This window comes from Oncorhynchus gorbuscha, unplaced genomic scaffold, assembly GCF_021184085.1.
Source record: "Oncorhynchus gorbuscha isolate QuinsamMale2020 ecotype Even-year unplaced genomic scaffold, OgorEven_v1.0 Un_scaffold_2379, whole genome shotgun sequence".
Classification (NCBI taxonomy): domain Eukaryota; kingdom Metazoa; phylum Chordata; class Actinopteri; order Salmoniformes; family Salmonidae; genus Oncorhynchus; species Oncorhynchus gorbuscha.
The window spans coordinates 1-22500 of record NW_025746909.1 but is presented as its reverse complement, the minus strand read 5'-3'; the positions used below and the strand labels follow the sequence as shown (position 1 = coordinate 22500).

Sequence of the window (22500 nt, the reverse complement as noted above, 5' to 3'; positions counted from 1 at the left end):
TTTGCCTATCAATCTCCTAAGGACAGTGAGTCAGTACAGTACAGTGAGTCAGTACAGTACAGTGAGTCAGTACAGTGAGTCAGTACAGTGAGTCAGTACAGTGAGTCAGTACAGTGAGTCAGTACAGTACATTTAATAATATAGTAATATGTTACACTTTGCCTATCAATCTCCTAAGGACAGTGTGATTATGAATGTTTGTAAACAGCTTCCTGCTGTCTGTCCATTCTGCTCCTGTGGAGAGCGAGGACCATTTAAATTAACAAGAGTTAGATCAGCGTCTCTGGGCCGGGGACTGGGGATGGCTAGGAGGGGAGTATAGGAAGAGGAGGAGAGAGGAGGTGAGAGAGGAGGAGAGGAGAGAGGGGATGGCTAGGAGGGGAGTATAGGAAGAGGAGGAGAGAGGAGGTGAGAGAGGAGGAGAGGAGAGAGGGGATGGCTAGGAAGGGAGTATAGAAAGAGGAGGAGAGAGGAGGTGAGAGAGGAGGAGAGGAGAGAGGGGATGGAGACAGACAGACCTACTCTGTTACAGTAGCATCATGGAGACAGACCTACTCTGTTACAGTAGCATCATGGAGACAGACAGACCTACTCTGTTACAGTAGCATCATGGAGACAGACAGACCTACTATGTTACAGTAGCATCATGGAGACAGACAGACCTACTCTGTTACAGTAGCATCATGGAGACAGACAGACCTACTCTGTTACAGTAGCATCATGGAGACAGACAGACCTACTCTGTTACAGTAGCATCATGGAGACAGGCAGACCTACTCTGTTACAGTAGCATCATGGAGACAGACAGACCTACTCTGTTACAGTAGCATCATGGAGACAGACAGACCTACTCTGTTACAGTAGCATCATGGAGAAAGACAGACCTACTCTGTTACAGTAGCATCATGGAGACAGACCTACTCTGTTACAGTAGCATCATGGAGACAGACAGACCTACTCTGTTACAGTAGCATCATGGAGACAGACAGACCTATTCTGTTACAGTAGCATCATGGAGACAGACAGACCTACTCTGTTACAGTAGCATCATGGAGACAGACCTACTCTGTTACAGTAGCATCATGGAGACAGACAGACCTACTCTGTTACAGTAGCATCATGGAGACAGACAGACCTATTCTGTTACAGTAGCATCATGGAGACAGACAGACCTACTCTGTTACAGTAGCATCATGGAGACAGACAGACCTACTCTGTTACAGTAGCATCATGGAGACAGACAGACCTACTCTGTTACAGTAGCATCATGGAGACAGACAGACCTACTCTGTTACAGTAGCATCATGGAGACAGACAGACCTACTCTGTTACAGTAGCATCATGGAGACAGACCTACTATGTTACAGTAGCATCATGGAGACAGACAGACCTACTCTGTTACAGTAGCATCATGGAGACAGACAGACCTATTCTGTTACAGTAGCATCATGGAGACAGACAGACCTACTCTGTTACAGTAGCATCATGGAGACAGACAGACCTACTCTGTTACAGTGGCATCATGGAGACAGACCTACTCTGTTACAGTAGCATCATGGAGACAGACAGACCTACTCTGTTACAGTAGCATCATGGAGACAGACAGACCTACTCTGTTACAGTAGCATCATGGAGACAGACAGACCTACTCTGTTACAGTGGCATCATGGAGACAGACAGACCTACTCTGTTACAGTAGCATCATGGAGACAGACAGACCTACTCTGTTACAGTAGCATCATGGAGACAGACAGACCTACTCTGTTACAGTAGCATCATGGAGACAGACAGACCTACTCTGTTACAGTAGCATCATGGAGACAGACAGACCTACTCTGTTACAGTAGCATCATGGAGACAGACAGACCTACTCTGTTACAGTAGCATCATGGAGACAGACAGACCTACTCTGTTACAGTAGCATCATGGAGACAGACAGACCTACTCTGTTACAGTAGCATCATGGAGACAGACAGACCTACTCTGTTACAGTAGCATCATGGAGTCAGACAAATCTTCAGCCAATGAAAGATGTCTATATAAAGAAGTGGTATTGAAGTTTCAGCCAATCACAGATGTCATTATTTCTGCGTTTCCACAGCAACACCACAGAGGCGGGCGGGACCTACATTAAAAAGTGCTGTAAAGGATTCTGCATCGACATCCTGAAGAAGATTGCGAAGTACGTAAAGTTCACCTACGATCTCTACCTGGTTACCAACGGTAAACATGGGAAGAAGATCAACAACGTGTGGAACGGGATGGTGGGAGAGGTGAGTGGCTAATAATTATAATATATTATAATATCATACAGTGTAGTTTACTCTGTCCTGTGTCATAGTTAAAACAACATCGTAGTTTACACAGCTAACGGCTAAAGGCTAGTCTCAGCATTATACTGTAGCATCATTTACTGTGTTTAGCTAACGGCTAAAGGCTAGTCTCAGCATTATACTGTAGTATAATTTTACTGTGTTTAGCTAACGGCTAAAGGCTAGTCTCAGCAATATACTGTAGTATCATTTTACTGTGTTTAGCTAACGGCTAAAGGCTAGTCTCAGCATCATATTGTAGTATCATTTTGCTGTGTTTGGCTATTGGCTAAAGGCTAGCCTCAGCATCATATTGTAGCATCATTTTACTGTGTTTAGCTAACGGCTAAAGGCTAGTCTCAGCATCATACTGTAGTATCATTTACTGTGTTTAGCTAATGGCTAAAGGCTAGTCTCAGCATCATACTGTAGTATCATTTTACTGTGTTTAGCTAACGGCTAAAGGCTAGTCTCAGCATCATACTGTAGTATCATTTTACTGTGTTTAGCTAATGGCTAAAGGCTAGTCTCAGCATCATATTGTAGCATCATTTTACTGTGTTTAGCTAATGGCTAAAGGCTAGTCTCAGCATTATACTGTAGTATCATTTACTGTGTTCAGCTAACGGCTAAAGGCTAGTCTCAGCATTATACTGTAGTATCATTTTACTGTGTTTAGCTAATGGCTAAAGGCTAGTCTCAGCATCATATTGTAGCATCATTTTACTGTGTTTAGCTAATGGCTAAAGGCTAGTCTCAGCATTATACTGTAGTATCATTTACTGTGTTCAGCTAACGGCTAAAGGCTAGTCTCAGCATCATATTGTAGCATTATAATATACAGCAGTGAGTTCCTACTGACGACATCAACAACAAGCTAACACACTAGATTAAAGATTAACCCAGAATCTGTCTCTCCCTCCTTCACTCCATCTCTCTCCATGTCTTTCTCCCCCCCACTCTCCCTCTATCTTTCTCCTTCCCTCTCTCCTCCCTCTCTCTTTCCCTCCCTCCTTCCTCCCTCTGTCCTTCCCTCTCTCTCTTTCTCCTTCCTTCCCTCTCCTTTCCTCCCTCCTCCCTCTCCTTTCCTCCCTCCACCCTCTCTCTCTTACCTCCCTCCCTCTCTCTCTTTCTCCTTCCCTCCCTCTCTTTTCCTCCCTCCTCCCTCTCTCTCTTACCTCCCTCCCTCCCTCCTCTCTCTCTTTCTCTCTCTCTCTCTCTCTCTCTCTCTCTCTCTCTCTCTCTCTCTCCCTCCCTCCCTCCACCTCTCCCTCCCTCCCTCCCTCTCCCCTCCCTCCCTCCCTCTCCCCCTCCCTCCCTCCCTCTCCCCTCCCTCCCTCTCTCCCTCCCTCCCCTCCCTCCCTCCCTCTCCCCCTCCCTCCCTCTCTCCCTCCCCCCTCCCTCCCTCCCTCCTCCTCCCTCCCTCCCTCCCTCCCTCCCTCCCTCCCCTCCCTCCCTCCCTCCCTCTCCTCCCTCCCTCCCTCCCTCCCTCCCTCCCTCCCTCCCTCCCTCTCTTCCTCCCTCCCCTCCCTCCCTCCCTCCCTCCCTCCCTCCCTCCCTCCCTCCCTCCCCTCCCTCCCTACCTCCCTCCCTACCTCCCTCCCTCCCTCTCTCTCTCCTCCCTCCCTCCCTCCCTCCCTCCCTCCCTCCCTCCCTCCCTCCCTCCCTCCCTCCCTCCCTCCCCTCTCTCTCTCTCTCTCTCTCTCTCTCTCTCTTTCTCCCTCCCTCCCTCCATCCCTCCCTCCCTCCCTCCCAGGTGGTCTATAAGAAAGCTGTCATGGCCGTCGGCTCTCTGACGATCAATGAGGAGCGTTCTGAGGTCATCGATTTCTCCGTCCCGTTCGTGGAAACTGGAATAAGCGTCATGGTCTCCCGTAGCAACGGAACCGTCTCCCCGTCCGCCTTTCTTGGTAACCCTCGCCGTGTTTTGGGAACATTTGGGTTGTCTGTCTGTGTTGTTTCACCACCTGACAGATTGTGTTTATCAACATAAAAAAAAAACAGAACTGTCCCTCTCATATTCTGTCAAAACATGCTGCATCTGTTGGCTTCATTAAAACACACAGCACCACTAACAGGACTGGTCTATACAGCACCACTAACAGTACTGATCTATACAGCACCACTAACAGGACTGATCTATACAGCACCACTAACAGTATGGAGGAAGACAGGACTGATCTACACAGCACCACTAACAGGACTGATCTATACAGCACCACTAACAGTATGGAGGAAGACAGGACTGATCTACACAGCACCACTAACAGGACTGATCTATACAGCACCACTAACAGGACTGATCTATACAGCACCACTAACAGGACTGATCTATACAGCACCACTAACAGGACTGATCTATACAGCACCACTAACAGGACTGGTCTATACAGCACCACTAACAGGACTGATCTATACAGCACCACTAACAGGACTGATCTATACAGCACCACTAACAGGACTGATCTATACAGCACCACTAACAGTATGGAGGAAGACAGGACTGATCTACACAGCACCACTAACAGGACTGATCTATACAGCACCACTAACAGGACTGATCTATACAGCACCACTAACAGGACTGATCTATACAGCACCACTAACAGGACTGATCTATACAGCACCACTAACAGGACTGATCTACACAGCACCACTAACAGTATGGAGGAAGACAGGACTGAACTATACAGCACCACTAACAGGACTGATCTATACAGCACCACTAACAGGACTGATCTATACAGCACCACTAACAGGACTGATCTATACAGCACCACTAACAGGACTGATCTATACAGCACCACTAACAGGACTGATCTATACAGCACCACTAACAGTATGGAGGAAGACAGGACTGATCTACACAGCACCACTAACAGGACTGATCTATACAGCACCACTAACAGGACTGATCTATACAGCACCACTAACAGGACTGATCTATACAGCACCACTAACAGGACTGATCTATACAGCACCACTAACAGGACTGATCTATACAGCACCACTAACAGGACTGATCTACACAGCACCACTAACAGGACTGATCTACACAGCACCACTAACAGGACTGATCTATACAGCACCACTAACAGGACTGATCTATACAGCACCACTAACAGGACTGATCTATACAGCACCACTAACAGGACTGATCTACACAGCACCACTAACAGGACTGATCTATACAGCACCACTAACAGGACTGATCTATACAGCACCACTAACAGGACTGATCTATACAGCACCACTAACAGGACTGATCTATACAGCACCACTAACAGGACTGATCTATACAGCACCACTAACAGGACTGGTCTATACAGCACCACTAACAGTATGGAGGAAGACAGGACTGATCTATGTCTAATCTGATGTGTGTCTATATGTCTCTGTATGTATCTAATCTGATGTGTGTCTCTGTGTCTCTGTGTGTGTGTGTATTCATGTCTCTTCTCTCTGTCTCTCTCTGTGTGTCTCTAATCTAATGTGTGTCTATATGTCTCTGTGTGTATCTAATCTGATGTGTGTCTCTGTGTGTATCTAATCTGATGTGTGTCTCTGTGTGTATCTAATCTGGTGTGTCTCTGTGTGTATCTAATCTGATGTGTGTCTATATGTCTCTGTGTGTATCTAATCTGATGTGTGTCTCTGTGTGTATCTAATCTGATGTGTGTCTCTGTATGTAACTAATCTGATGTGTGTCTCTGTGTGTATCTAATCTGGTGTGTCTCTGTGTGTATCTAATCTGATGTGTGTCTGTATGTCTCTTTATGTGTCTAATCTGATGTGTGTCTCTGTGTGTATCTAATCTGATGTGTGTCTCTGTGTCTATCTAATCTGATGTGTGTCTCTGTGTGTATCTAATCTGATGTGTGTCTCTGTGTCTCTGTGTGTATCTAATCTGATGTGTGTCTGTGTGTCTCTGTGTGTATCTAATCTGATGTGTGTCTCTGTGTGTATCTAATCTGATGTGTGTCTCTGTGTCTCTGTGTGTATCTAATCTGATGTGTGTCTCTGTGTGTAACTAATCTGATGTGTGTCTCTGTGTGTATCTAATCTGATGTGTGTCTCTGTGTCTCTGTGTGTATCTAATCTGGTGTGTCTCTGTGTGTATCTAATCTGATGTGTGTCTATATGTCTCTGTGTGTATCTAATCTGATGTGTGTCTCTGTATGTAACTAATCTGATGTGTGTCTCTGTGTGTATCTAATCTGATGTGTGTCTGTATGTCTCTGTATGTGTCTAATCTGATGTGTGTCTCTGTGTGTATCTAATCTGATGTGTGTCTCTGTGTCTATCTAATCTGATGTGTGTCTCTGTGTGTATCTAATCTGATGTGTGTCTCTGTGTCTTTGTGTGTATCTAATCTGATGTGTGTCTGTGTGTCTCTGTGTGTATCTAATCTGATGTGTGTCTCTGTGTGTATCTAATCTGATGTGTGTCTCTGTGTCTCTGTGTGTATCTAATCTGATGTGTGTCTGTGTGTCTCTGTGTGTATCTAATCTGATGTGTGTCTCTGTGTGTATCTAATCTGATGTGTGTCTCTGTGTCTCTGTGTGTATCTAATCTGATGTGTGTCTCTGTGTGTAACTAATCTGATGTGTGTCTCTGTGTGTATCTAATCTGATGTGTGTCTCTGTGTCTCTGTGTGTATCTAATCTGATGTGTGTCTGTGTGTCTCTGTGTGTATCTAATCTGATGTGTGTCTCTGTGTGTATCTAATCTGATGTGTGTCTCTGTGTCTCTGTGTGTATCTACTCTGATGTGTGTCTCTGTGTGTAACTAATCTGATGTGTGTCTCTGTGTGTATCTAATCTGGTGTGTCTCTGTGTGTATCTAATCTGATGTGTGTCTCCGTGTGTCTCTAATCTGATGTGTGTCTCCGTGTGTATCTAATCTGATGTGTGTCTCTGTGTGTATCTAATCTGATGTCTCTCTCCGTGTGTATCTAATCTGATGTCTCTCTCTGTGTGTATCTAATCTGATGTCTCTCTCTGTGTGTATCTAATCTGATGTGTGTCTCTGTGTGTATTTTATCAGATGTGTCTCTCTGTCTCTCTCCGTGTGTATCTAATCTGATGTCTCTCTCTGTGTGTATCTAATCTGATGTCTCTCTCTGTGTGTATCTAATCTGATGTCTCTCTCTGTGTGTATCTAATCTGATGTCTCTCTCCGTGTGTATCTAATCTGATGTCTCTCTCTGTGTGTATCTAATCTGATGTCTCTCTCTGTGTGTATCTAATCTGATGTGTGTCTCTGTGTGTATCTAATCTGATGTGTGTCTCCGTGTGTATCTAATCTGATGTGTCTCCGTGTGTATCTAATCTGATGTGTGTCTCTGTGTGTATCTAATCTGATGTGTGTCTCCGTGTGTATCTAATCTGATGTGTGTCTCCGTGTGTATCTAATCTGATGTGTGTCTCTGTGTGTATCTAATCTGATGTGTGTATCCGTGTGTATCTAATCTGATGTGTGTCTCCGTGTGTATCTAATCTGATGTGTGTCTCCGTGTGTATCTAATCTGATGTGTGTCTCCGTGTGTATCTAATCTGATGTGTGTCTCCGTGTGTATCTAATCTGATGTGTGTCTCTGTGTGTATCTAATCTGATGTGTGTCTCTGTGTGTATCTAATCTGATGTGTGTCTCCGTGTGTATCTAATCTGATGTGTGTCTCCGTGTGTATCTAATCTGATGTGTGTCTCCGTGTGTATCTAATCTGATGTGTGTCTCCGTGTGTATCTAATCTGATGTGTGTCTCTGTGTGTATTCATGTCTCTTCTCTCTGTGTGTTTCAGAGCCGTTCAGTGCGACGGTGTGGATCATGATGTTTGTGATGCTGTTGTTGGTAACAGCGATGGCTGTGTTCATGTTTGAATACATCAGCCCTCTGGGCTTTAACAGGAACCTGGCACAGGGTAGAGGTAGGTACACACACACACACACACACACACACACACACACACACACACACACACACACACACACACACACACACACACACACACACACACACACACACACACACACACACACACACACACACACACACACACACACACACACACACCACACGCACACTTTTAAGTCTGAATTTACCTTTTCCTTCCTTCCTTCCTTCCTTCCTTCCTTCCTTCCTTCCTTCCTTCCTTCCTTCCTCCCTCCCTCCCTCCCTCCCTCCCTCCCTCCCTCCCTCCTCCCTCCCTCCCTCCCTCCCTCCCTCCCTCCCTCCCTCCCTCTCTCCCTCCCTCCCTCCCTCCCTCTCTCCCTCCCTCCCTCCCTCCGTCTCTCCCTCCCTCCCTCCCTCCCTCCCTCTCTCCCTCTCTCCCTCCAGACCCCCACGGCCCATCGTTCACTATGGGTAAGGCGGTGTGGCTGCTGTGGGGTCTGGTGTTCAACAACTCTGTCCCGGTTCAGAACCCTAAAGGCACCACCAGTAAGTTCATAGTGTCGGTGTGGGCCTTCTTCGCCGTCATCTTCCTGGCCTCTTACACAGCCAACCTGGCTGCCTTCATGATCCAGGAGGAGTTTGTAGACCAGGTCACGGGACTGTCGGACAACAAGGTAATGTTTTACTGTTTATACTCTCAGCATGTTAAGATTGATAGTTACAATAACATTGATTTGATAAAAAAAAAAAAAAAAATTTTTTTATTATGTACGATGTTCCAGTCCCATTGAGAATGTCGCTGGAGCGAATCATCACTTCTGGTGACCTTAAGAACTCGTGTTAGCTCCCTCGAGCTGATCCCCCCCCCCCTACACAAAGGGGGATTTAGCTCAGAGAGCTAACACTATCTTGAGCTACACCGATTCCCTGTGTTGAATCCGCTGTCGCTGTCGATATATACATGGCCCGGAGTTTAGAGATAGAGACAGGGCCTAGAAATAGGGTTTTTAGTAGATCGTGTTTTCACCTAGATGTTTATGTTTACATTCTATGTCTGTATGTTCTGTGCTGCCTTCACGTCCTCCACGGAACGATCGGAAATGCACAATTTCCGAGTCGGAACTACAAACGGGGAAACTAGAGTTACAATCTTGTAACCCCCTCGGATTCCCCGTCGGAATGTTTCCGAGATTCCGAGATTCCGCAGAGCGCGTGAAGCTAGCATAGAGGCTAGGGAATCACAGCATAGGCACCAACTTTTTGTCAGCTTCAGTTCTATTGTCCCATAGACTTAAATAGACAGCTCTAGTGTTCCCGAAGACTGTGTTTAGCATGGGCCCTCTATCTACCTCTATGGACATACTGTCCCATAAACATAGATAGATAGCTCCAGCGTCCCGAAGACTGTTTTTAGCATGGGCCCTCTATCTACCTCTATGGACCTACTGTCCCATAAACATAGATAGATAGCTCTAGTGTCCCGAAGACTGTGTTTAGCATGGGCCCTCTATCTACCTCTATGGACCTACTGTCCCATAAACATAGATAGATAGCTCTAGTGTCCCGAAGACTGTGTTTAGCATGGGCCCTCTATCTACCTCTATGGAGGTACTGTCCCATAGACTTTGATAGACAACTGGGCCTTCTATCTACCTCTATGGAGGTACTGTCCCATAGACTTTGATAGACAACTGGGCCTTCTATCTACCTCTATGGACATACTGTCCCATAGACTTTGATAGACAACTGGGCCTTCTATCTACCTCTATGGAGGTACTGTCCCGTAGACTTTGATAGACAACTGGGCCTTCTATCTACCTCTATGGAGGTACTGTCCCATAGACTTTGATAGACAACTGGGCCTTCTATCTACCTCTATGGAGGTACTGTCCCATAGACTTTGATGTAAGTCGCTCTGGATAAGAGCGTCTGCTAAATGACTTAAATGTAAATGTAAATGTACTGTCCCATAGACTTTGATAGACAACTGGGCCTTCTATCTACCTCTATGGAGATACTGTCCCATAGACTTTGATAGACAACCGGGCCTTCTATCTACCTCTATGGAGGTACTGTCCCATAGACTTTGATAGACAACTGGGCTTTCTATCTACCTCTATGGAGGTACTGTCCCATAGACTTTGATAGACAAATCTAGTGCCCCCAAAAACGTGTTTTTAACAATGGGCCTTCTATCTACCTCTATGGATCTGTTGTCCTCATCCTGTCTCCATTAACATCTAATGTCCTGTTTTTGTTTGTGTCCTTAAGTCATCTACAGGTACGTATTTATCACAATTTATCAGGCTATTACAGAGGCCTGGAGTTGTTTCCTGTGGGGGGAAAACTCCCCGGGACGTAGTAATAATAATAATGATTGTTTTACGACCGGTGAATGCCACAACCATTGTAACCGTAGTAACGAAGGTCTCGAGGCGTTGTGGACCCCGTGCTGACCAATAGAAGTGAAAAGGTCCATCTACTGCTCGGGGCCAAGGACACACCTACACTACACTGGGATGTAGAGCTGGACTGCAGGATGGAAACACGGCTGATCCATGGTGCTTAGATCAGAGAGAGAGAGAGGTTTAGAGGAGTGGGGGACAGCGAGCAGGGACACACACACACACACACACGCACGCACGCACGCACGCACGCACGCACGCACGCACGCACACACACACACACACACACACACACACACACACACACACACACACACACACACAGTGGGCTAAGGAAGTTTAAACTCCCCCACAGAACCTTGACAGTATAGCTCCAGTTTATGATCCTCTAGCAGCGGTAGAATCCTATCCACGACACAGCTGATTGGCCAGCGTTACCGACTGTTGAATTGTCAGTGCGACATTTCTGGTGTTTCTCTCATGGACTCAATGGAGACAAGAAGGTTGATTCACATTTTCCCCATAAAAAGTTCTGCTTTTTAAAAATGATTCTCCTCTAATTTGGGACTGATTTTGACCTGGGACACTAGCTGGGTGCAGTTAATTATCAAGCAGAAAACCAGCAGTACTCTGTACTTATAATAATAAGAATAATAATAATAATAATGATCAGCTAGAGCAGAAAACCAGCAGTACTCTGTACTTATAATAATATGAATAATAATAATTCTCATGACCGTAGGAACCCTCATCCCGTTTTAATTCCGCTTTGATCAAACTTTATATATATATTTGTTTAAACTCTGTTTTTGAATCTGAACCGCCACTGTGTTTTATAGTGGAGTCGGTACGCAGTCACCCCCTAAAAATAAATAAATAAATTGCCCCGTCCCAAGTCAAGCACTGGCTACCTGCGACAGGACGTAAGGAGCTGCTATCCGTCACCGTGGTAACGACGTGTGATCGGTTCTGATCAGAAGTATTGTATCACTATTGATCTGATTCTGTGTTGTTTGTGTTACCAGTATGATGACGTATAATGATGTTATTACATAGCCTCCACATTGACTCTGTACCGTAATACCCTGTATATAGCCTCCACATTGACTCTGTACCGTAATACCCTGTATATAGCCTCCACATTGACTCTGTACTGTAATACCCTGTATATAGCCTCCACATTGACTCTGTACCGTAATACCCTGTATATAGCCTCCACATTGACTCTGTACCGTAATACCCTGTATATAGCCTCCACATTGACTCTGTACCGTAATACCCTGTATATAGCCTCCACATTGACTCTGTACCGTAATACCCTGTATATAGCCTCCACATTGACTCTGTACCGTAATACCCTGTATATAGCCTCCACATTGACTCTGTACCGTAATACCCTGTATATAGCCTCCACATTGACTCTGTACCGTAACACCCTGTATATAGTCTCCACATTGACTCTGTACCGTAATACCCTGTATATAGTCTCCACATTGACTCTGTACCGTAATACCCTGTATATAGTCTCCACATTGACTCTGTACCGTAATACCCTGTATATAGCCTCCACATTGACTCTGTACCGGTACCCCCTGTATATAGCCTCCACATTGACTCTGTACCGTTACCCCCTGTATATAGCCTCCACATTGACTCTGTACCGTAATACCCTGTATATAGCCTCCACATTGACTCTGTACCGTAATACCCTGTATATAGCCTCCACATTGACTCTGTACTGTAATACCCTGTATATAGCCTCCACATTGACTCTGTACCGTAATACCCTGTATATAGCCTCCACATTGACTCTGTACTGTAATACCCTGTATATAGCCTCCACATTGACTCTGTACCGTAATACCCTGTATATAGCCTCCACGTTGACTCTGTACCGTAATACCCTGTATATAGCCTCCACATTGACTCTGTACCGTAATACCCTGTATATAGCCTCCACATTGACTCTGTACCGTAATACCCTGTATATAGCCTCCACATTGACTCTGTACCGTAATACCCTGTATATAGCCTCCACACTGACTCTGTACCGTAACACCCTGTATATAGCCTCCACATTGACTCTGTACCGTAATACCCTGTATATAGCCTCCACATTGACTCTGTACCGTAATACCCTGTATATAGCCTCCACATTGACTCTGTACCGTAATACCCTGTATATAGCCTCCACACTGACTCTGTACCGGTACCCCCTGTATATAGTCTCCACATTGACTCTGTACCGTAATACCCTGTATATAGCCTCCACATTGACTCTGTACCATAATACCCTGTATATAGCCTTCACATTGACTCTGTACCGTAATACCCTGTATATAGCCTCCACATTGACTCTGTACCGTAATACCCTGTATATAGCCTCCACATTGACTCTGTACCGTAATACCCTGTATATAGCCTCCACGTTGACTCTGTACCGTAATACCCTGTATATAGCCTCCACATTGACTCTGTACCGTAATACCCTGTATATAGCCTCCACATTGACTCTGTACCGTAATACCCTGTATATAGCCTCCACATTGACTCTGTACCGTAATACCCTGTATATAGCCCCGTTATTGTTAGTCTTATTGTGTTACTTATTATAATGACTTTATATTTTAGTCTATTTGTTAAATATATTTTCCTTAACTCTTCTTTGAACTGCTCTGCTCGTTGAGGTCTTGTAAAGTAAGTTCCCGGTAAAAGTCGACACTTGTTGTATTTCGGCGCATGTGACAAATAAAGTTTGATTTTGATTTCTCTTTCCACAGCCACAGTGTCACCGATACAAGATCTGTTACATAGATTCTTTTTTTTTTTCAGTGACTATTTTAAAATGGTCAAAATCCTTTTTGTCATAATTTATGCATTTATTCATGTAGTATTTAAATGATGACCGATATAAAGACCATTGGTCGATGTGATTCGCTATGTTTATTTTTATCTTATGCTAGATCCCAAACCCCACCCCTCCCCTCTCCTTCCCGCCCCTCCCCTCTCCTTCCCGCCCCTCTCCTTCCCGCCCCCCCTCCCCTCTCCTTCCCGCCCCTCCCCTCTCCTTCCCGCCCCTCCCCTCCCCTTTAGATGGTCTTTGACCCAGAGAAGAAGAACATTTTACTAACCAAGGAGGACGAAAATAAAAAAAAATCTATTGTGTTCAATACAACTCTGTCTCTATCCTCCTTGTGGGACAATTAGTTACGGAGTAAGATGACAGGAGGAGGACAAGGAGAGAGAGAGAGAGAGACAGAGAGAGAGAGACAGAGAGAGAGGGAGAGAGAGAGACAGAGAGAGAGAGGGAGGGAGAGAGGGAGGGAGAGGGAGGGAGAGGGAGAGAGAGAGGGAGGGAGGGAGAGAGAGGGGGAGGGATATCAGAAGAGGGAGGAGTTTCAGAAAGAGGGGGAGGGATATCAGAAGAGGGAGGGGTTTCAGAAAGAGGGGAGGATATCAGAAGAGGGAGGAGTTTCAGAAAGGGGGATGTATATCAGAAGAGGGAGGAGTTTCAGAAAGAGGGGAGGGATATAAGAAGAGGGAGGAGTTTCAGAAAGAGGGGGTATCAGAAAGAGGGGGGATAGATATAGAATAGAGAGGGAGGGAGAAGAGGGAGGAGTTTCAGAAAGAGGGGAGGGATATCAGAAGAGGGAGGAGTTTCAGAAGAGAAGGGAGGGATATAAGAAGAGGGAGGTATATAAGAAAAATGGGAGACGACTGAAGAAGAGAGAGCTCAGCTGTTTTCCTTCTTTCTTATATATAGCAGAATAGAGAAGGGAGAGGACTAGAGAAGAGAGAGCTCAGCTGTTTTCCTTCTTTCTTATATATAGCAGAGGAGAGAAGGGAGAGGACTAGAGAAGAGAGAGCTCAGCTGTTTTCCTTCTTCTTATATAGAAGAGAAGAATAGAGAAGGGAGAGGACTAGAGAAGAGAGAGCTCAGCTGTTTTCCTTCTTATATAGAAGAGAAGAATAGAGAAGGGAGAGGACTGAAGAAGAGAGAGCTCAGCTGTTTTCCTTCTTTCTTATATATAGCAGAATAGAGAAGGGAGAGGACTAGAGAAGAGAGAGCTCAGCTGTTTTCCTTCTTATATAGAAGAGAAGAATAGAGAAGGGAGAGGACTGAAGAAGAGAGAGCTCAGCTGTTTTCCTTCTTTCTTATATATAGCAGAATAGAGAAGGGAGAGGACTAGAGAAGAGAGAGCTCAGCTGTTTTCCTTCTTATATAGAAGAGAAGAATAGAGAAGGGAGAGGACTGAAGAAGAGAGAGCTCAGCTGTTTTCCTTCTTTCTTATATATAGCAGAGGAGAGAAGGGAGAGGACTAGAGAAGAGAGAGCTCAGCAGTTTTCCTTCTTTCTTATATATAGCAGAGGAGAGAAGGGAGAGGACTGAAGAAGAGAGAGCTCAGCTGTTTTCCTTCTTTCCTATATAGAAGAGAAGAATAGAGAAGGGAGAGGACTGAAGAAGAGAGAGCTCAGAAGAGGAAAGAGTGGAATAAGAAAGAGGACAGAGGACAGAGGACAGAGGACAGAGGACAGAGGAAAGAGGACTGAGGACTGAGGACTGAGGACAGAGGAAAGAGGACAGAGGAAAGAGGACAGAGGACAGAGGAAAGAGGACAGAGGAAAGAGGACAGAGGACAGAGGAAAGAGGACAGAGGAAAGAGGACAGAGGAAAGAGGACTGAGGACAGAGGAAAGAGGACTGAGGACAGAGGAAAGAGGACTAAGGAAAGAGGACAGAGGACAGAGGAAAGAGGACAGAGGAAAGAGGACAGAGGAAAGAGGACTGAGGACAGAGGAAAGAGGAAATAGGAAAGAGGACAGAGGAAAGAGGACAGAGGACTGAGGACAGAGGACAGAGGAAAGAGGAAAGAGGAAAGAGGACAGAGGAAAGAGGAAAGAGGACAGAGGAAAGAGGACAGAGGACAGAGGACAGAGGAAAGAGGACAGAGGAAAGAGGACAGAGGAAAGAGGACAGAGAAAGAGGACAGATGAAAGAGGACAGAGAAAAGAGGACAAAGGACATAGGACAGATGAAAGAGGACAGAGGAAAGAGGACAGAGTTAATAGGACAGAGAACAGAGGAAAGAGGACAGATGACAGAGTACAGAGGAAAAAGAGAGAGAGAGAGAGAGAGAGAGAGAGAGAGAGAGAGAGAGAGAGAGAGAGAGAGAGAGAGAGAGAGAGAGAGGGAGAGGGAGAGAGAGAGAGAGAGAGAGAGAGAGAGAGAGAGAGAGAGAGACAGACAGACAGGGAGGAGATAGAGAGAGAGAAAGAAGAGAGATAGAAAGGAGAGAGACACAGGAGAGCAGGCCGGAAGGGGAACTGTGGAGAGACGAGATCTGCTCCGTCAGGTTACGTAAGAGAGTGACACACAGCACACCCTGAAAGAGAGGGAGGAGAGGAGAGAAAGAGGAGATCAGAAGAGACAGAGAGAGAGGGAGGAGAGGAGAGAGAGATGAGACAAGAAGAGACAGAGAGAGAGACAGACAGAGAGTGAGATGGAGACAGAGAGACAGAGAGAGAGAGAGACAGAGAGAGAGAGACAGAGATTGAGAGAGACAGAGAGAGAGACAGACAGTCAGACAGTAGAGACAGACAGAGAGTGAGATAGAGACAGAGAGACAGAGAGAGAGAGAGAGAGGAGAGAGAGAGAGAGAGAGAGAGAGAGACAGAGAGAGAGACAGAGAGTGAGAGAGAGAGACAGAGAGAGACAGAGAGAGAGACAGAGAGAGAGAGAGACAGAGAGAGAGACGAGAGAGAGAGAGACAGAGAGACAGAGAGAGAGAGAGAGAGACAGAGAGAGACAGAGAGACAGAGAGTGAGAGAGAGAGACAGATACCGAGAGACAGACAGAGAGGGAGAAGGAGAGAGAGAGTCCTTTACTCTGAGGCTGTTTACTCTGAGGTCCTTCACTCTGAGGTCCTTTACTCTGAGGTCCTTCACTCTGAGGTCCTTTACTCTGAGGTCCTTTACTCTGAGGTCCTTTACTCTGAGGTCCTTTACTCTGAGGTCCTTTACTCTGAGGCTGTGTACTCTGAGGTCCTTTACTCTGAGGTCCTTTACTCTGAGGTCCTTTACTCTAAGGATGTTTACCCTGAGGTCCTTTACTCTGAGATCCTTTACTCTGAGGTCCTTTACTCTGAGGTCCTTTACTCTGAGGTCCTTTACTCTAAGGCTGTTTACTCTGAGACTGTTTATTCTGAGGTCCTTTACCCTGAGGCTGTTTACTCTGAGGTCCTTTACTCTGAGGTCCTTTACTCTGAGGTCCTTTACTCTGAGGTCCTTTACTCTAAGGCTGTTTACTCTGAGGTCCTTTACTCTGAGGCTGTTTACTCTGAGGTCCTTCACTCTGAGGTCCTTTACTCTGAGGTCCTTTACTCTGAGGTCCTTTACTCTAAGGCTGTTCACTCTGAGGTCCTTTACTCTGAGGCTGTTTACTCTGAGGTCCTTTACTCTGAGGTCCTTTACTCTGAGGTCCTTTACTCTGAGGTCCTTTACTCTGAGGTCCTTTACTCTAATGCTGTTTACTCTGAGGTCCTTTACTCTGAGGTCCTTTACTCTGAGGTCCTTTACTCTGAGGTCCTTTACTCTGAGGCTGTTTACTCTGAGGTCCTTTACTCTGAGGTCCTTTACTCTGAGGTCCTTTACTCTGAGGTCCTTTACTCTGAGGTCCTTTACTCTAAGGTTGTTTACTCTGAGGTCCTTTACTCTAAGGCTGTTTACTCTGAGGCTGTTTATTCTGAGGTCCTTTACTCTGAGGTCCTTTACTCTGAGGCTGTTTACTCTGAGGCTGTTTACTCTGAGGTGCTTTACTCTAAGGCTGTTCACTCTGAGGTCCTTTACTCTGAGTTCCTTTACTCTAAGGCTGTTTACTCTGAGTCTGTTTATTCTGAGGTCCTTTACTCTGAGGTCCTTTACTCTAAGGTCCTTTACTCTGAGGTCCTTTACTCTAAGGCTGTTTACTCTGACGTCCTTTACTCTAAGGCTGTTTACTCTGAGTCTGTTTATTCTGAGGTCCTTTACTCTGAGGTCCTTTACTCTAAGGTCCTTTACTCTGAGGTCCTTTACTCTGAGGCTGTTTACTCTGAGGCTGTTTACTCTGAGGTCCTTTACTCTGAGGTCCTTTACTCTGAGGTCCTTTACTCTGAGGTCCTTTACTCTAAGGCTGTTTACTCTGAGGTCCTTTACTCTGAGGTCCTTTACTCTGAGGCTGTTTACTCTGAGGTCCTTTACTCTGAGGTCCTTTACTCTGAGGCTGTTTACTCTGAGGCTGTTTACTCTGAGGTCCTTTACTCTGAGGTCCTTTACTCTGAGGTCCTTTACTCTAAGGCTGTTTACTCTAAGGCTGTTTACTCTGAGGTCCTTTACTCTGAGGTCCTTTACTCTGAGGTCCTTTACTCTGAGGTCCTTTACTCTGAGGTCCTTTACTCTAAGGGAGTTTACTCTGAGGTCCTTTACTCTAAGGCTGTTTACTCTAAGGTCCTTTCTCTAATTCTCAGAGAGATGTTTCTGCAGCCCTATCCTTTCTGTTCTCATTCTTCTCCTTCTCCCCCCTTCCCCCTTTCTCCAGTTCCAGAACCCGTATGCGTACTCCCCCTCCGTTCCGTTTTGGGACGGTCCCCAACGATTCGACGGAGAGGAACATCAGGAAGAATTACCCTAACATGCACGAGTACCTGTCCAAGTACCACCAGACAGGGGTTCAGGACGCTTTGGTCAGCCTGAAGACGGGGTAGGGAGCCTGGGCACGGCGGGGAGGGGCGAGGGCCCCCTCTGTGGGTCTCACTCACCTATCTCTGGTCTGGATGTCTCATCATATGAGGGGCTGAATGTCTCTCATCGTGTGTGTCTGTTCTCGCTCTCTGCGTCGGTATGTCTCTCTCTCTGTGTGTGTGTGTGGTGTGTGATGCTGCACTCTAGCTATAGACCGCGCGTGTGTGTGTGTGTGTGTGTGTGTGTGTGTGTGTGTTTGGTGTGTGATGCTGCACTCTAGCTATAGACCGTGTGTGTGTGTGTGTGTGTGTGTGTGTGTGTGTGTGTGTGTGTGTGTGTGTGTGTGTGTGTGTGTGTGTGTGTGTGTGTGTGTGTGTGTGTGTGTGTGTGTGTGTGTGTGTGTGCGTGCTATTTGAATGGTTATCACACAGTGGGAGATGGAGGAGCTTTGAGGTCATATTGGAGGAATGAGGAGAGGAGGAGAGGAGGGGAGGAGAGGAGGAGAGGAGGAGAGGGGGAGGAGAGGAGAAGGGGAGGAGGAGCTTTGAGGTCATATTGGAGGAATGAGGGGAGGAGGAGAGGAAGGGAGAAGGGGAGGAGAGGAGGAGAGGAGGAGAGGGGGAGGAGAGGAGAAGGGGAGGAGGAGCTTTGAGGTCATATTGGAGGAATGAGGGGAGGAGGAGAGGAAGGGAGAAGGGGAGGGAGGGGAGGAGAGGAGAAGGGGAGGAGGGGCGGAGAGGAGGAGAGAAGGGGAGTAGGGGTGGAGAGGAGGAGGGGAGGAGGGGAGGAGGGGAGGAGAGGAGGGGAGAATGGGAGGAGAAGGAGAGAAGAGGAGGAGATGAGGGGAGAAGGGGAGGAGAGGAGAAGAGGAGGAGAGGAAGGGAGAAGGGGAGGAGGGGAGGAGAGGAGGGGAGAAGGGGAAGAGGGGAGAAGAGGAGGGGAGAAGGGGAGAAGAGGAGGAGAGGAGGAGAGGAGGAGAGGGGGAGGAGAGGAGGAGAGGAGGAGATGAGGAGAGGGGGAGGAGAGGAGAAGGGGGAGGAGGGGAGAAGGGGAGGAGGGGAGGGAGAGGAGGAGGAGAGGAGGGGAGGAGAGGGAGGAGAGGAGGAGAGGAGGGGAGAAGGGGAGGAGGGGAGAAGGGGAGGAGAGGAGGAGGGGAGAAGAGGAGGAAGGAGGGGAGAAGGGGAGGAGAGGAGGAGGGGAGAGAGGGAGGAGGGGAGAAGGGGAGAAGGGGAGAAGGGGAGAAGGGGAGGAGGGGAGGAGGGGAGAAGAGGAGGAGGGAAGGAGGGGAGGAGAGGAGGAGGGGAGGAGAGGAGAAGAGGAGGTGAGAAGGGGGAAGTAGTAATGAAAAATTAGAAGAAGAAGGGAAAGCTGGTGATGAGTGGTGACATGGGGAGAGCTTGTTTTTGATTGGTTAATGAATGGTTAATATAATATTTTGATTGATTAATAGCAAGGGAATACAACTATTTGATTGGTTAATGGCTAGGGAATATACTATTTGGATTGGTTAATTTTACCCAGGAGAGAGAACACCTTGAAGAGATGGAGAGGAAGGAAGAGAAGAAATTTTGGGGCTGCATCTAGAGGCTACAGACCCTAGTTGATGGAGGAGAGACAGAGAGAGGGTGGAGAGAGAGAGAGAGGGTGGAGAGACAGAGAGAGGGTGGAGAGACAGAGAGAGGGAGGAGAGACAGAGAGGGAGGAGAGACAGAGAGAGGGAGGAGAGACAGAGAGAGGGAGGAGAGACAGAGAGAGAGGGAGGAGAGACAGAGAGAGGGTGGAGAGACAGAGAGAGGGAGGAGAGACAGAGAGAGGGAGGAGAGAGAGGGAGACAGAGAGAGGGAGGAGAGAGAGGGTGGAGAGACAGAGAGAGGGAGGGGAGAGAGGGAGGAGAGACAGAGAGAGGGTGGAGAGACAGAGAGAGGGTGGAGAGACAGAGAGAGGGTGGAGAGACAGAGAGAGGGAGGAGAGAGAGAGAGGGAGGAGAGACAGAGAGAGGGTGGAGAGACAGAGAGAGGGAGGAGAGACAGAGAGAGGGAGGAGAGAGAGAGAGAGGGTGGAGAGACAGAGAGAGGGTGGAGAGACAGAGAGGGAGGAGAGAGAGAGAGGTGGAGAGACAGAGAGAGGAGGAGAGGAGAGAGAGGGAGGAGAGACAGAGAGAGAGACAGAGAGAGGAGGAGAGAGAGAGAGGGAGGGAGAGACAGAGAGAGGGGTGGAGAGACAGAGAGAGGGTGGAGAAACAGAGAGAGGGTGGAGAGACAGAGAGAGGGTGGAGAAACAGAGAGAGGGAGGAGAGAGAGAGAGAGGGAGGAGAGACAGAGAGAGGGAGGAGAGAGAGAGAGAGGGAGGAGAGAGAGAGAGAGGGAGGAGAGACAGAGAGAGAGACAGAGAGAGGGAGGAGAGAGAGAGAGAGGGAGGAGAGACAGAGAGAGGGTGGAGAGACAGAGAGAGGGAGGAGAGAGAGAGAGAGGGTGGAGAGACAGAGAGAGGGAGGAGAGACAGAGAGAGGGTGGAGAGACAGAGAGAGGGAGGAGAGAGAGAGAGAGGGTGGAGAGACAGAGAGAGGGTGGAGAGACAGAGAGAGGGAGTGAGAGAGAGAGAGAGGGTGGGAGAGACAGAGAGGGTGGAGAGACAGAGAGAGGGAGGAGAGACAGAGAGGGTGGAGAGACAGAGAGGGAGGAGAGAGAGGAGAGGAGGAGAGACAGAGAGAGGGTGGGAGAGACAGAGAGAGGGAGGAGAGACAGAGAGAGGGAGGGAGAGAGAGAGAGAGGGTGGAGAGACAGAGAGAGGGTGGAGAGACAGAGAGAGGGAGGAGAGAGAGAGAGAGGGTGGAGAGACAGAGAGAGGGAGGAGAGAGAGAGAGAGGGAGGAGAGACAGAGAGAGAGACAGAGAGAGGGAGGAGAGAGAGAGAGAGGGAGGAGAGACAGAGAGAGGGTGGAGAGACAGAGAGGGTGGAGAAACAGAGAGAGGGTGGAGAGACAGAGAGGGTGGAGAAACAGAGAGAGGGAGGAGAGAGAGAGAGAGGGAGGAGAGACAGAGAGAGGGAGGAGAGAGAGAGAGAGGGAGGAGAGAGAGAGAGAGGGAGGAGAGACAGAGAGAGAGACAGAGAGAGGGAGGAGAGAGAGAGAGAGGGAGGAGAGACAGAGAGAGGGTGGAGAGACAGAGAGAGGGTGGAGAAACAGAGAGAGGGTGGAGAGACAGAGAGAGGGTGGAGAAACAGAGAGAGGGAGGAGAGAGAGAGAGAGGGAGGAGAGACAGAGAGAGGGAGGAGAGACAGAGAGAGAGGGAGGAGAGACAGAGAGAGGGTGGAGAGACAGAGAGAGGGAGAGAGACAGAGAGAGGGAGGAGAGACAGAGAGAGGGAGAGGGAGAGAGAGGGAGGAGAGACAGAGAGAGGGTGGAGAGACGGAGAGAGGGTGGAGAAACAGAGAGAGGGTGGAGAGACAGAGAGAGGGTGGAGAAACAGAGAGAGGGAGGAGAGAGAGAGAGAGGGAGGAGAGACAGAGAGAGGGAGGAGAGACAGAGAGAGGGAGGAGAGAGAGAGAGAGAGGGAGGAGAGACAGAGAGAGGGTGGAGAGACAGAGAGAGAGGTGAGGAGAGACAGAGAGAGGGAGGAGAGACGAGAGAGAGAGGAGGGAGGAGAGACAGAGAGAGGGTGGAGAGACAGAGAGAGGGAGGAGAGACAGAGAGAGAGGGAGGAGAGACAGAGAGAGGGTGGAGAGACAGAGAGAGGGAGGAGAGACAGAGAGAGAGGGAGGAGAGACAGAGAGAGAGGGAGGAGAGACAGAGAGAGGGTGGAGAGACAGAGAGAGGGAGGAGAGACAGAGAGAGAGGGAGGAGAGACAGAGAGAGGGGAGGAGAGAGAGAGAGAGAGGGAGGAGAGACAGAGAGAGGGTGGAGAGACAGAGAGAGGGAGGAGAGAGAGAGAGAGGGAGGAGAGACAGAGAGAGGGAGGAGAGACAGAGAGAGGGAGGAGAGACAGAGAGAGGGAGGAGAGACAGAGAGAGGGAGGGAGAGAGAGAGAGAGGGAGACAGAGAGAGAGGGAGAGAGAGAGAGAGAGAGAGAGGGAGGAGAGAGCAGAGAGAGGGAGGAGAGACAGAGAGAGGGAGGAGAGAGAGAGAGAGGGAGGAGAGACAGAGAGAGGGAGGAGAGAGAGAGAGAGGGAGGAGAGAC

At 47.8% G+C, this 22500-nt stretch overlaps 1 pseudogene; it reads left to right on the top strand.

The window, feature by feature from the left end:
* The window catches only part of LOC124025717, a 66935-nt pseudogene extending 48590 nt beyond the window's left edge, over nt 1-18345 (top strand).
* Nucleotides 18346-22500: the final 4155 nt, after the last annotated feature.